The sequence below is a fragment of the Mytilus californianus genome, unplaced genomic scaffold, assembly GCF_021869535.1.
Source record: "Mytilus californianus isolate M0D057914Y unplaced genomic scaffold, xbMytCali1.0.p SCAF_51, whole genome shotgun sequence".
In the NCBI taxonomy this organism is placed as follows: Eukaryota; Metazoa; Mollusca; class Bivalvia; order Mytilida; family Mytilidae; genus Mytilus; species Mytilus californianus.
The window spans coordinates 232,728-245,472 of record NW_026262703.1 but is presented as its reverse complement, the minus strand read 5'-3'; the positions used below and the strand labels follow the sequence as shown (position 1 = coordinate 245,472).

Genomic DNA, 12,745 nt, shown 5'->3' with positions numbered 1-12,745 from the left:
TTATGGTTTGAGTTGCTCAGTCTTTAGTTTTCCATGTTCTTTTGTCAACTGTTTTTTTCAGTTTTGACAAGGACTAATTATATAAGGGAAACCGTAATTGTTAAAGTCAAGGTCAAGTACACATGAAACAAAGAGAGGGATACGATGATTTCCGAACTATTATAAAAAAGGCGCAACTTTTTCGTTGCTGAAAAAAGAAAAGATCTGTTTTAGAAATAATGGCAAGTCAACCAAAGGAAGAAATTACGAAGGAAAACATAGTTTCATGGTAATTTATGAATATACAAATGCTCACACTAAATTGTCTTATGAAAAGAATTAAAAAAAATAATCCGTGGACCATTTCATCTGATAATTTTTTTATTTTATTCTTTTTCAGGGGGGTTGCACTTACAATCAAATTAAAGGCTTGATCTTGTTCATCGTCCATAATATCTGTTTGTTTACATTCAGTATTAGTTCGGAAATCATCGTATCCCTTTCTATGTTTCATGTGTACTTGCAGAGATGTTCCGAAAAAGTCCGGGAAAATATTACTTCCCTTTAACAAAAGTTCGGGAAAAAGTAACTTCCCCTGAATATTAACATTAAACTTCCGGGCACGTAAATTTGAATTTAGTGAAAATAGTGAAAATCTTTTTATTATATGCTTGAGATGGACTAAAAATGTTACGAACAGTACCAATTTGATAAATAGAAACGACGTCTGCGATCGGACTGCGAGAAAGGCATGTTTTCCATAAAAATCGATGGGGAATCCAGGTAGGTCAATTTTATTATTTATTTATAGCACGCAAGATGGCGTCGAGTTAGTTGCCTTTTTGTTTCTTAGTGTGGATAGTAAAATGGGGGTTTGTCTCAAAGTTGGTAAAATCACTCGAAACTAGGTGAGACATGCGCAGTAGCGATAGATATGTAGTATAAATATAGAAAATTGAATATTTTAATCAACAAAAAAAAAAAAAATAAAAAAAAAAATTTCTGTATCATAAACCCAAGCGCCTGTGTTTGCTACAAAAAAGTCATCTTTTTAAGTTGCATGCATTTACCATAGTCATTAACTAAATTCATAGTTTTTTGCACACACGGCAATTTGCTCAAACATAGCTCAAATGTTTAGGGAAAATGTTGCTAAAACATGGGAATTTTCCTTTGTGCATTCCGCGCGACACTTTTTCAAACCTATGTTTTGCCATGTTTATAATTAGACAAATATCAAGAGTTGCCTCCCGTACACTACGGATTTGACTGTTGTAGGACTAACATATAATTAGGGTTGAACTTCAGTAGCTTACCTTTAAGTACATTTTTTGTCGTGGTCCACTTTTTTTGTGAGCTATATTTTCGTCAGATAACAGAAAAACAACAGAAAATTCAGTACATTTCAACCATTTTACGGAATTACTAAAACTGTTTATAGAATAGAGAATGGAAACGGGGAATATGTCAAAGAGACAACAACTCGACCAAAGAGCAGAAAACTGCTCAAAGCGACAAATTTTTGATTTCTCAAAAACCAAAATGAAAAACAAAAGTGTTTTCGTTTTTCGTTTTTGATTTCACTAAACAAAAAAGAAAATCGACATTTGGATTCAATTTCTGCATTTTGTTCTAATTATTTCTCGTTTTATATTGTACAATGTTTGTCTTTCTTGATTCAAATCCAGCGCTATTATAAAATGCCAAGTACCTGTAATTACCTCGGTGTTCTTACAACTTAATGTAGACAAAATAGACCGCCTGACTTATGAATTGAAATAAGGTGATTGATGAATCAAAGACTTTCAAATTTCCTTGTTTTTATCTATAATAAAGACAATAAAATTATTATATTTAAATATTAAATGAATCACAAATTTAAATTATACAATGAAATATTATATAAAGATGACAAAAATATATAGATTGACTACAACATCACATTAACAAGGGAGGTTACTACTTAACTGATAAGAAAACTAGCCCGGTCGTTAAAGTATACACAGCGGTTATCAGATCAATAGTATTTAAATCGGAGATAATGTCGACGAATGGAAAAGACTTTATCAATCTGAACAATAAGGTTGCATGATCTTTACTTTTAAGTTTTATCACGATGCTCGGCACATTATTGTACTTCCCGCCTTACTTAATTTATATCAAAATATCAGTAAAATATGTGATATGATTGCTACGACTTTTTTTATCAAGTCGCAAATCACAAAGCATAAGGTTGTGAGACTAATTGCGTTTGATCCGTTTCTTATTATTTCGCCTCAATAATTTGGTGGTATATTTTGTTGGTTTCGACTTTGAGTGATGGCAATAAAGATATTTTGATAATCATTCATAACGGTTACCCTGAACTTGTTGGAGCAGTAAAACATCGAAACTTATGTTAGCCGGATGTTGGGTCAACCACAGAAATAGCCAAAAGCACAGGCGCTTTCCTCCATTTTTTAGGAAAGGGGAAGGGGGGGGGGGGGGGGGGGGGGGGTCTTTGAAAGCGACGAGGCCAATTTTCCCTGGACTTATTTCACTCGTAGGGTCAAAATCTAACATTGGTATGGACATTGAAAATGGAAGATGACGTTATATATAGTGTCAAAGTTTTACATATTCCCCTGAAATCAAAATACTATCCAGTGCTATATGTTTCTGTTGACGGCATTGTGATACAAAATTGCAAAGGGTTAGAGCTGTATTCTCAATTACTTTTTTAATTCACAGAGTCTAAAATTTGTTTTTCATATCTTTATCATACTTGAAATTTAATATTAAAAAGTGTTTATCGTATAATTAAAATTATTTTTTTAACAATTTTACGCATAAATTTTCATAAACTCAAAATGCTATTCAGCGTTACATGTTGCATGCTGTTGAAGACATATTGATACAAATTTGCAAATTTATACATGTTTTTGTCAAATTTTGCATCGAAGGCCGTCGATAGCTAAAATGAATTAGTGTCCGAAAGACAATACATAGCTTTAATTCTAACACAATTTTGGTTTTGGTTAAGGGCACCCGATACAGTTTCAAGGGAGTTCAATAACTCTTGGTGCGACGTTAAGCGTTCGAATTCCCAGAAAACGTCACTTTCGGCGGGAAGTCATGCGTGTAGTTTTCCGTATCAAAAGAAGAAAATTTCCTCACGGCACAATTTATTCCTTTTACTTATGTCAAATATGAGAGGACGCGGTAATAACGATATGCCGCCAGGGATGATACAACTTTTAAAATTTGTGCAAAAATCATCACAGCTATATTTTGAGGTTTCTACAACATTATGTGGTATTTCTGAACATTTACAAGCAGATTATAAATGCTTTATGTGACTTGCTTTAAAATTGTAATTTCGGACGGTATGTGTTGAAATTTGGGAGAGGAATAAAAAGGACACAAAAACCAAAACCAAAGTTAGGGGGGATGTATAGTAACATGTCCCCTCTTCCAGTTGTAAATTCAATCATTTTTGCGAGATCAAAAATTTTGAAAAATTTCAAAATTATTGTAAAATTTTCTTCAACTGTAATTCACCCGCATAACAATTTGATTTTATGAATAAATGTAAAATTATTAAAAGAGATTAAAATGTAAATAAAAGGATGTTTTGTGGGTTTTCAATGAAACAGCAGTACACCAACCAAAACAAAAAAATGTAGAGGTCAACATATGGTCTTAAACAATACACGAGTGTGTAAAGTACCGGCATGTCTAGCTCCAACTTGCAGCGAGTAAATAAAGCCTTAAAAATGATTTTAAAAACAGTCCGCAATAACTTTACCTGAGATGTTTCTCACTTGGAACATGAAAAGCATAAAAAGAGAAAAGTATTTATTATACACATGTTTTTATTTCCGAAAACAATATATTATCATTTTAAGGTAGCTCTTTAAAAGCAATATATATACACCAGAAAAATATCGCCGATAACCTTGCAGGGATAATTGGCGGGAGACGTCGAAATTGTCAGCCATCGACGTCGTGCATTTTCGCGCCAACGTTAAGGTTACCAAAAGGGGGGGGAGGGAGAACAATTTTTAGGATAAATCGCGATTTATCTTCGAATCCAGCACGGCGACATATATTTTTTATTTGCTAATTTGAGTAAGCATGACAAAAGACAGTTAATGTAGAAAAATGAGAAAAATGACAATATAAGAACCTCTCGATTCTTACATTTTCAGATAAAAAAATTATCCCACTTTGAGCATCGTATCCGTAATTTTAAGCATGGCTTGAATAATTAACTAGTCATTCTTGCAGGGATTTATTTTTCCCTTATTTTCACTTAGCACAGTATCAGATTGAATCCAATCATATCAATTTATGACGAAGAATATCTACTCCCAATTTTTTATAACTTTGCTTAACTTTTTTACAAAAGTGCAAAAATCCCCAATTTTCAGCCTCAATTTTCTCGAAAACAAGCACGGTGACCTATATTTTATTTGGTGATTTCTTTTATTACTCGCTCAGGCCTACAACATATTTCAAAAGTATAAAAATGACAATATAACGTGAAACTGTATCGGATGCCCTTTAAGCGTTTATTAGTTGGTGATACGTTTAAAATTAAGCGATTATATTGTAAGGGGACGACCATTTGATATTCTGGGGGGGGGGGGGGCAGGAGGATTTGTTGTGGATCGGTTATTTATTTTTGTAAACTAAGAGGACAGATTATCTATTTTCTGCACTATTGAAGCAAGATTTTTCATTTTCATTAAAGCAAGGGACTAATTATTTATTTTCACAACTATATTTATAATATTCGAAAACATACAATTTTTTAATTATTTGTTTATAAATAAATAATTCATGTATAGTCAAGTCATTATGTACCATTTAATCAGAATTAATTATTATCCTCTGCAGAAATGAATCTTTTATATCCCCCAATGCATATACATGTATTGCATACATACACAGTATTAAAGTTTGGTTGAAACTAAGGCTCTTCTAAAAGTATTGGCAAACATGTTTCGCCGAGCGGAGCGAGGCAAAATTTTTTTTGAATGGTTTTTGAACCGCTGAAGGCCCAAGAAGCTATAGAACAAATGATGCAAAATCATGCCTTCTGGGTGTTCCCCAGACCCTTTCTTAAACTGAAAATGCAAGTTCTGTTTTAATAATTTTATGACAATATTTTGGTCTCAGAGCAAAATCACGTTATAGATTCAGTGTAAGACTTAAGTTTCTAGGAACAACATCAAAAGACAAATATGCATGATATTAAAAGCAAAAATGTAATTCACATAGTTAAGTCTGTGGCTGCTGTGTTTTTTTAAACTCATGATCAAGTTAATAATAAAATTACTAAATTACAAAATGAATGCAACACTAACAGAATACAGAAGGGCAATCAATGAACAAAAGACAAATAAATAAGAAATATTGATCCCGAAAAATCAGGGGCTACGTCTGAGGGAGAAAAGAACTTGCTTCTTGCAAGGCACTCACGGTGAACACAATTTGATATGGAGACAAGCGTTTGGTTTTGAAATTTCCTACATGAGGCATTTGTCTCAATGTAGTTACGGCCCTGATTTAATAAAAGTGAGGTAAGTGTTCCTGAGACAATTAACCTCAAGTTAAATGAAACCAATTTTCTGACATTTCAAGTATATTTAAATAATATTTATACTTTTATTATTAAAAGATATGGGAAGTGTTTCCCGATTTTTTTTTTTGGAAAAAAGATGAATTTATGAAGAATCTGGTGCCATCTCATACTTTCGATTAGACCTGCTGAATTATTTATTTTCAATACATTGCAAGTCAGGTCATTTATTTTCAAACTACCACAGAACAAACCATTTATTTTTGTGATTATCAAGGCTGAGTTATTTATTTTCAAAATCCTCCTGGCCCCCCCAGAATATCAAATGGTCGTCCCCTAAGAACCTTAGAGTGTACACTTTGGGATGTGGTACTATGAATCTAAGTAAACTTTAAGATTGATAGACTTTTTGTAAATGGCCCTGGATTGAAATAAATCGAGGGGTGATCGGCTCTACCGTTTTTAAATTTTTTTGATTTTTACATCGGCAGGCGACGCTAACCAAAATGAATTAATTTGTATTCGAAAGACAATACATATAATAGCTTCACTATATTTATATTTATTTTATAAAATTTTGGTTTAGTTAACTATTTTTTTTTTTATTCATTTTGACGATAAATGCTCAAACGTTGCCAAAAATAATTAAATATTTCAAAATTTTTCCGGTTTGGACTATCTGCAGACTCTTTAGGCGTTTATAATTTTGTAATCTGTTTATGAATTACCCTTTATATTGTTAGAACCTTAGAGAACATACATTGGGTTGAGATACATATACTAAGAATTTAGTTAAAGATTGATATACTTTTTTTAAAAATGGCCATGATGTGAAATAAATTCAGGGGGAAATTGGCCCTTAGTCTTCCTTTTCAAATTTTTTTTACAATTATTTAATGCGTTCTGTTTGTACAGTAGATACGTTTTCAGAACATAGCGACGGCAAGTATATACGAAAGCGTATATGGACCTCGTCTTCGTTGCTTAATAACGCCAATGGCAATTAAGTAGCGTACTGTCTTATAAATTAAGAACCTTTTATTTTAGATGATGTTATTTTTTATGTAAATATATCTAGGACAAGTTTAATAATCAGTGCAGATCAACTATGTATAACTACTGATGTTGTAAGATTGAGTTTATCAGAGTAAATGCAAATTAAATAAGTTGATTTAAAATGGAGGAAAAGAACTACAAGAACTTAAAAAAGGAAATTGGATATTTACCTATTATGATCTAATATCCAACATACAAATACATGCGTAGATCAAGCAATTCCAAAAACCCCTTAAATTCAATTTTTGTTAAAATCAAACAAAATTTGATTATGGACGCTTTGGACCTTAATGTGGACCAATCTGAGAACCGGGCCCAAAATCAAAACTCTAAATGTACGGTTAGATTCACCATAACAAAGAACCCTAATAATCTATTTTTTGTTGAAATCAACCAAAGTTTAATTTTGGACCCTTTGGACCTTCATATGGACCAAATTGAAAACGGGCCCCAAAATAAGAATCTATAAATACACGGTAAGATTCTGCATATAAAAAAACCCCAAGAATTCAAGATTTGAATTAAACCCCATTGAAGTTGGTCAAGAAATAAGCAACGTATTAGAAAAGTATTGTTTTTGGGCCATTTTTCCTACAACGATTCATTATAGACTTATACTTAAGTTATTGTCCGGAAACCAAAAAATCCTAGTTTTTTAACCGCTTTTTGGTCCGTAATTCTTGAACGTTTTTGGCCATAACCCCCAAAATCAATCACAACATCCCTTATGAAGTATGGAACCTTGTGGTACAATTTCATAGAAATCCACATACTTATGCACAAGTTATTGTCCTGAAACAAGAACAATGTTTGTTTTTGTTCCTTAATTCCCACACAGTTAGGACAATAACCTTCAAAATCAATCCCAACCTTCCTTTGGTGGTATGAAACCTTGTGGACCATAAAGATCCATACACTTACATGTATACTCAAGTTATTGTTTGGAAACCAAATGTCTTCGGACGACGACGACAACGTCATACCATTATACGACCGCAAAAGCACTCTTTTATGCAAGGTTGTGTCTGAGATGGTAATGAGGGATGGCTTTCTAATGTCCAGCGGCAAATTACATTCATATTCAGGACGAGAACATGTTATTGTAATATTAATTATTAAACCTGCTTTGTATAAGACCGACACACTGAGCCGGACGTGCTAGTTCATGATGTAACACATCCTCAGTGAAGTGTAACTGTGCACGATTACAAGCCTCACTTTCAATTTTGCTATAGGAGAGGACACATCGCCTACCTCCAAGGTAAATATAATTTTATATCTTTTGATCGGAACATGATGTGTTCCCCTTATTTAGGACTTGATTAGTCCTCGTTTATGATGTGATTTTCTTAAGGCTTTGATGAAGTCTTGGTTATATTTAATAACCTGATTGGCACTTGAGATTGGCATTTCTTTGTTTGGCTGTCACTTGAGGTCATTTTTATTTAAAATGTTGGCTTTTATTTTTGAATACCGTTATATTCTTTACTAGTTACTAGTTACTATATTATCTCTATAATATAGTTGGGATTAATATGTTCCTTAGAGGACGCTTTTCTAATTTTCTTGTGACTATATTGCTATCCCTTTTGTTTCAGATGCCACCTGCCACGATCCTAAAAAGGAGGCATGATTTGAAGTCGGTTAATAATATGGGTCTGAAGCTCCTTAAGAAGTTTAAGGATATTAGAATTCCCCCCCCCCCCAGGACAGAGCTAGGGAGAGTAAAGTCTCTAATTCGTACAGAGGACTTATCAGACGATGATTGCAGACTTCATTTCACGAGTATTACTTGGGAGGATGCAGCGCAGATACTAGAGCAGCTTGCGGCTGCACCTGTTAACGGGGATAACTTGAAGAAACTCCTACATGTAACGGTCATCCTAGCTAATGAGATAGGGCAACCGGCGGGGGAGGACCTGCGTCATGTAGAAAACGAGGTAAATATATATATTTTATCTAGAGTTTAGTAGAAACCTTCTTCGATAGTACGACCTTGTAGAGCGTCTCCGGTTAGTGACCTCCTTTATCAACTAAAAATTTGCTTACACGTGAAGCCGCACCCCCTTTAGATTTATCTGTTGTTTTCGTTCTACAGCTATGTACGTGTGCATAAAATAAAACAGATGTAATCATGGTAATTTCGATGTTTTTTCAAGGTTACATTCCCGGTTTTGTTTTTTCATGTTTTAACATTTATGACTTTCCCCCCTAAGGTTTATTATGATTAAGCACGCTTAATATATTTTTTAAATGAAAATGACAGTAATTAATGTTTTAATGGGACATTAAATACAGATTATAATTGATTGTTGGATTCGGGAGAAAAAGAAGAATCATGATCTTCTGCAAAGAGTAGCAGATCTAGAAAAGTCAAAAGAAGGTAACGTTAAAGAGTTGAAAGATAAGGTGAGGAGTTTAGCTTTACAGGCAAACCCTAGCGAGCCTCTAATTCTCCTTAGTCTTGACGAGTTGGCAAAAAAGGCCAGAAGGCAAAACGACGATGATGCAGAAACATTCGATGAATTAGCTCGACAAGCGCAGAGACATCAGGGGTCGATAAATGTTGCCACTCTAACGTTGAATGTTCTAGGGGGAAAGCTTCTAATTTAGTGGGAAAAGCAATGGCAAAATGTCTCAAGGAGAAGGAAGTGGAACAAAAGATCACAGGGAATAAAGCTAATCATATGGAAAAAATGGAAACCACTTCTCCCTTGGCTAATGCTTACCCCCCTGCTACCTGTATGCCTAACTATGTCATGCCTCAGATGCCCACTGGATGGCAGCAGGGAATGTTTCCCTTTAGTACTAGTATGTACCATAATCAAGGCCCTAGAAGATTCAGCCCAAGAAATGGCCAGTGGAGGCCAAGAAGAAATTGTTTTTGCAATTCGAATGATCACGTTGTGAAGGATTGTGAGAAGATGAAAAACGCGAAGGGAAAATAATTGTATCGAGTTTTGTATCTAGTTTATAACATTTTTTATATCTAGTTTTTCATTAGTTAGTGCTTTAAATCATAATTTGTAGTTTTTTAAGATTAGTATATTTTTGCATAAATTTTGTATGCATTTTTTATAATTTTATTTTCAAGCCAGTAACTCTGTCCGGTGACACTGATTCCCTAGTGATCTTTAGACCACGTGGACTGCAGGTGCTAGGCTTGTCCCTTTTCTTTTTGAATGGGAGAAAAAGGTTCAGTTTGATCCTCGTAGTGCCTTGCAACATATGAGGAAGCACCCAAACATGGGTAACGTTGGATGGGGACAGGCCGGCAAATGCAGTTCACCATATTACGTTTGATATTTTGAATTCATATATAATTGTTCACGATATAAAAAAAATTCCTATTCGAGATCCTGACAGTTTTGTATCAGGTGGATTTAATCAAAATAGCGATGAATGGTTGAAACATGTCATCCTACGCGTATTCATTATTTTGACTCCGAGCCGACCAGTCTCTGCTTTTACTTATTAATGCCGCGTGCTTGCACAGAAGCAGCAAAAACCAATTTTCAAATCTTTGGTTTGACCAGACCGAAGTTCCAACCCACAACCTCCGCAATTTCATGCATATCTTCACATTACATGTTGCAACACTATGCAATGTCATTGGGTTCCAATAAACGTTTAGAAAATTATGTCAATGTGCTTTCCCATAGGGTTTTATGCAAAACAATTATCGGAAATCTATGGTAGTTTGCAAAATAAATGTCAAAATCGAACTATAACTGAGCAAAGTGGATACCCACATTAATAGAGTTGAGGCATTGAAGGCCAAATAAATTTTCATATTTCACATTCTTGCGGGTCCAATTGTAATCAGACGGCCATTGTAGAGTTCCAAGAAGTTTATAAATTAATTTAATACAAAGGCAAAATTTAATGTAAAGTTTCATTGATGAAATTAAGACGGCAATACAAATAATTATTATAATAACAACAACAAACAAATGATTCTCAAATGGTCATGACTTTCGTTCGGAGTTACAAAATGTACATGAGCAAATCCCTTCTCAATCAATCAATCAATCAATCAATCAATCAATCAATCAATCAATCAATCAATTAATCAACCAAGCAATCAAGCAATCAAGCAATCAAGCAATGACTGTTCTATCATAATTTTACTGTATCCACGTTGTAGTTATTGCATGAATAATATTTGTATTGTTTTTTACCTTCTTAATATCTCGATCATTTATACTGAAGAGAATATATTGGCCTGTTTGAAGTCAGGAGCCTTTAATTCTGTTGTTGTCGTGGGTAGCTGTATGTCATATATGTTTTTTTTCAATTATTGTTTATCATAAAGGGGCGACCATTAATAAAATTTTGATATTATGCACGAGGGAAAGGGGGGAAAATGGGGGGGGGGGGGGGGGGGGGGGATAGACAGGTTTTGAAAATGAAAAGTCTATCCTGATGTAAATAAAAAAAAAAGACGCACAAGAAAATGAAAGAATAGTGCCGCTAGATGCCAACAGGTGAAATGTACTGTTGTTTTTCCCCGCTTGACCCTCCTGATAAAGATAAAACCCGAAAAGTGCTTCGGACGCAATAAATTAATAAAGTTTTCCCATTTTGTCACAAGGAAGCAAAAGAAGTTAAGTAACCATATGCAGGCAAATTATTGAAGCTCACGTCTTAAATTGATAGGCATAAAAATAAGGAGAAAACGTATGATTACCAATAACAATCTACCGGAGACAAAATAACGTTGGTATAGGCAACTAGTATGAGGGTCAATTATTCTCTATTCTTTATATTCTAACACCTCATTATCTCTTTACTTTATTTTTTGGTATATTTTCTCTATTCTTTATATTTTTACCCGTTATTCTCTATTCTGTAAACCCCCATCCACAACCTCTAGTATCTAGGTCACCATATAGCCTTCACAAATGAGCAAAACTCATACCGAATAGGCCACGAATGGCAAAATGATTGAATGCTAATTCCCGATTTGAATTGTGAACTTACGGAAATTTGTTTTTCAATTAAACGATCCTAATTAGCAAAACAGATCGTCGTCCTGAATGTTCGTACAGTAATACTGGCAGATGCACCTTGGTCATCAATTCTAATCATCTTAGATTACAAACCTTTCAAAACTTAAAAGTAAAGATCATGCACCCTTATTGTTCAGATTGATAAAGTCTTTTCCATTCGTCGACATTATCTCCGATTTAAATACTATTGATCTGATAACCGCTGTGTATACTTTAAGGACCGGGCTAGTTTTCTTATCAGTTAAGTAGTAACACCCCTTGTTAATGTGATATGTTGTAATCAATCTATTTATTGTTACCATCTTTATATAATATTTCATTGTATAATTTAAATTTGTGATTCATTTAATATTTAAATATAATAATTTAATTTTTTTTATTATAGATACAAACAAGGAAATTTGAAAGTCTTTGATTCATTAATCACCTTAGTTCAATTCATAAGTCAGGCGGTCTATTTTGTCTACATTAATTTGTAAGAACACCGGTGTAATTACAGGGATGAAAACAATCTACGTTGGCATTATATAATATCGATGGCTTTGAAACAAGAAAGGAAAACATTGTACAATATAAAACGAGAAATAATTAGAACAAAATACAGACATTCTTGTTTAGCGAAATCAAAAACGAAAAACGAAAACACTTTAATTGTTTTTCATTTTGGTTTTTGAGAAATCAAAAACGAAAAATAAAAAACACTTTGAATTCATTTTCCGTTTTGGTTTTTGAGAAATCAAAAACGAAAAATGAAAACACTTTCGTTTTTCGTTTTTTGTTTTTGAAATCTCAAAACGAAAAACGAATGGACGCAAATATACACGGACCCTAGAGGTCCTTCTTTCGAGACAGCCGCTAATATGCGGCGGAATTAAACATGTTTTGTAAGACTTCAACCCTTTTAACATCCTCTAGCTAGTGTATAAGAAACAAACACACAGCAATACCCATAGGAAAATTCAATTAATCAAGAAATAAGCAAAATGACAATGATCAACCTAAATCAACTAAGGATTACTAGCAGGTACCGACATGCTTCAGAGGCGGGTCCAGCCATTTTTAAAAGGGGGTCCCAACCCAGGATAAAAGGGGGGGTTCCAACTATATGTCCCCATTCAAATGCATTCATCGT

At 33.8% G+C, this 12,745-nt stretch overlaps 1 pseudogene; it reads left to right on the top strand.

The window, feature by feature from the left end:
* Positions 1-3,420: 3,420 nt before the first annotated feature.
* On the top strand, positions 3,421-10,759 carry LOC127703820 (uncharacterized; annotated as a pseudogene).
* Positions 10,760-12,745: the final 1,986 nt, after the last annotated feature.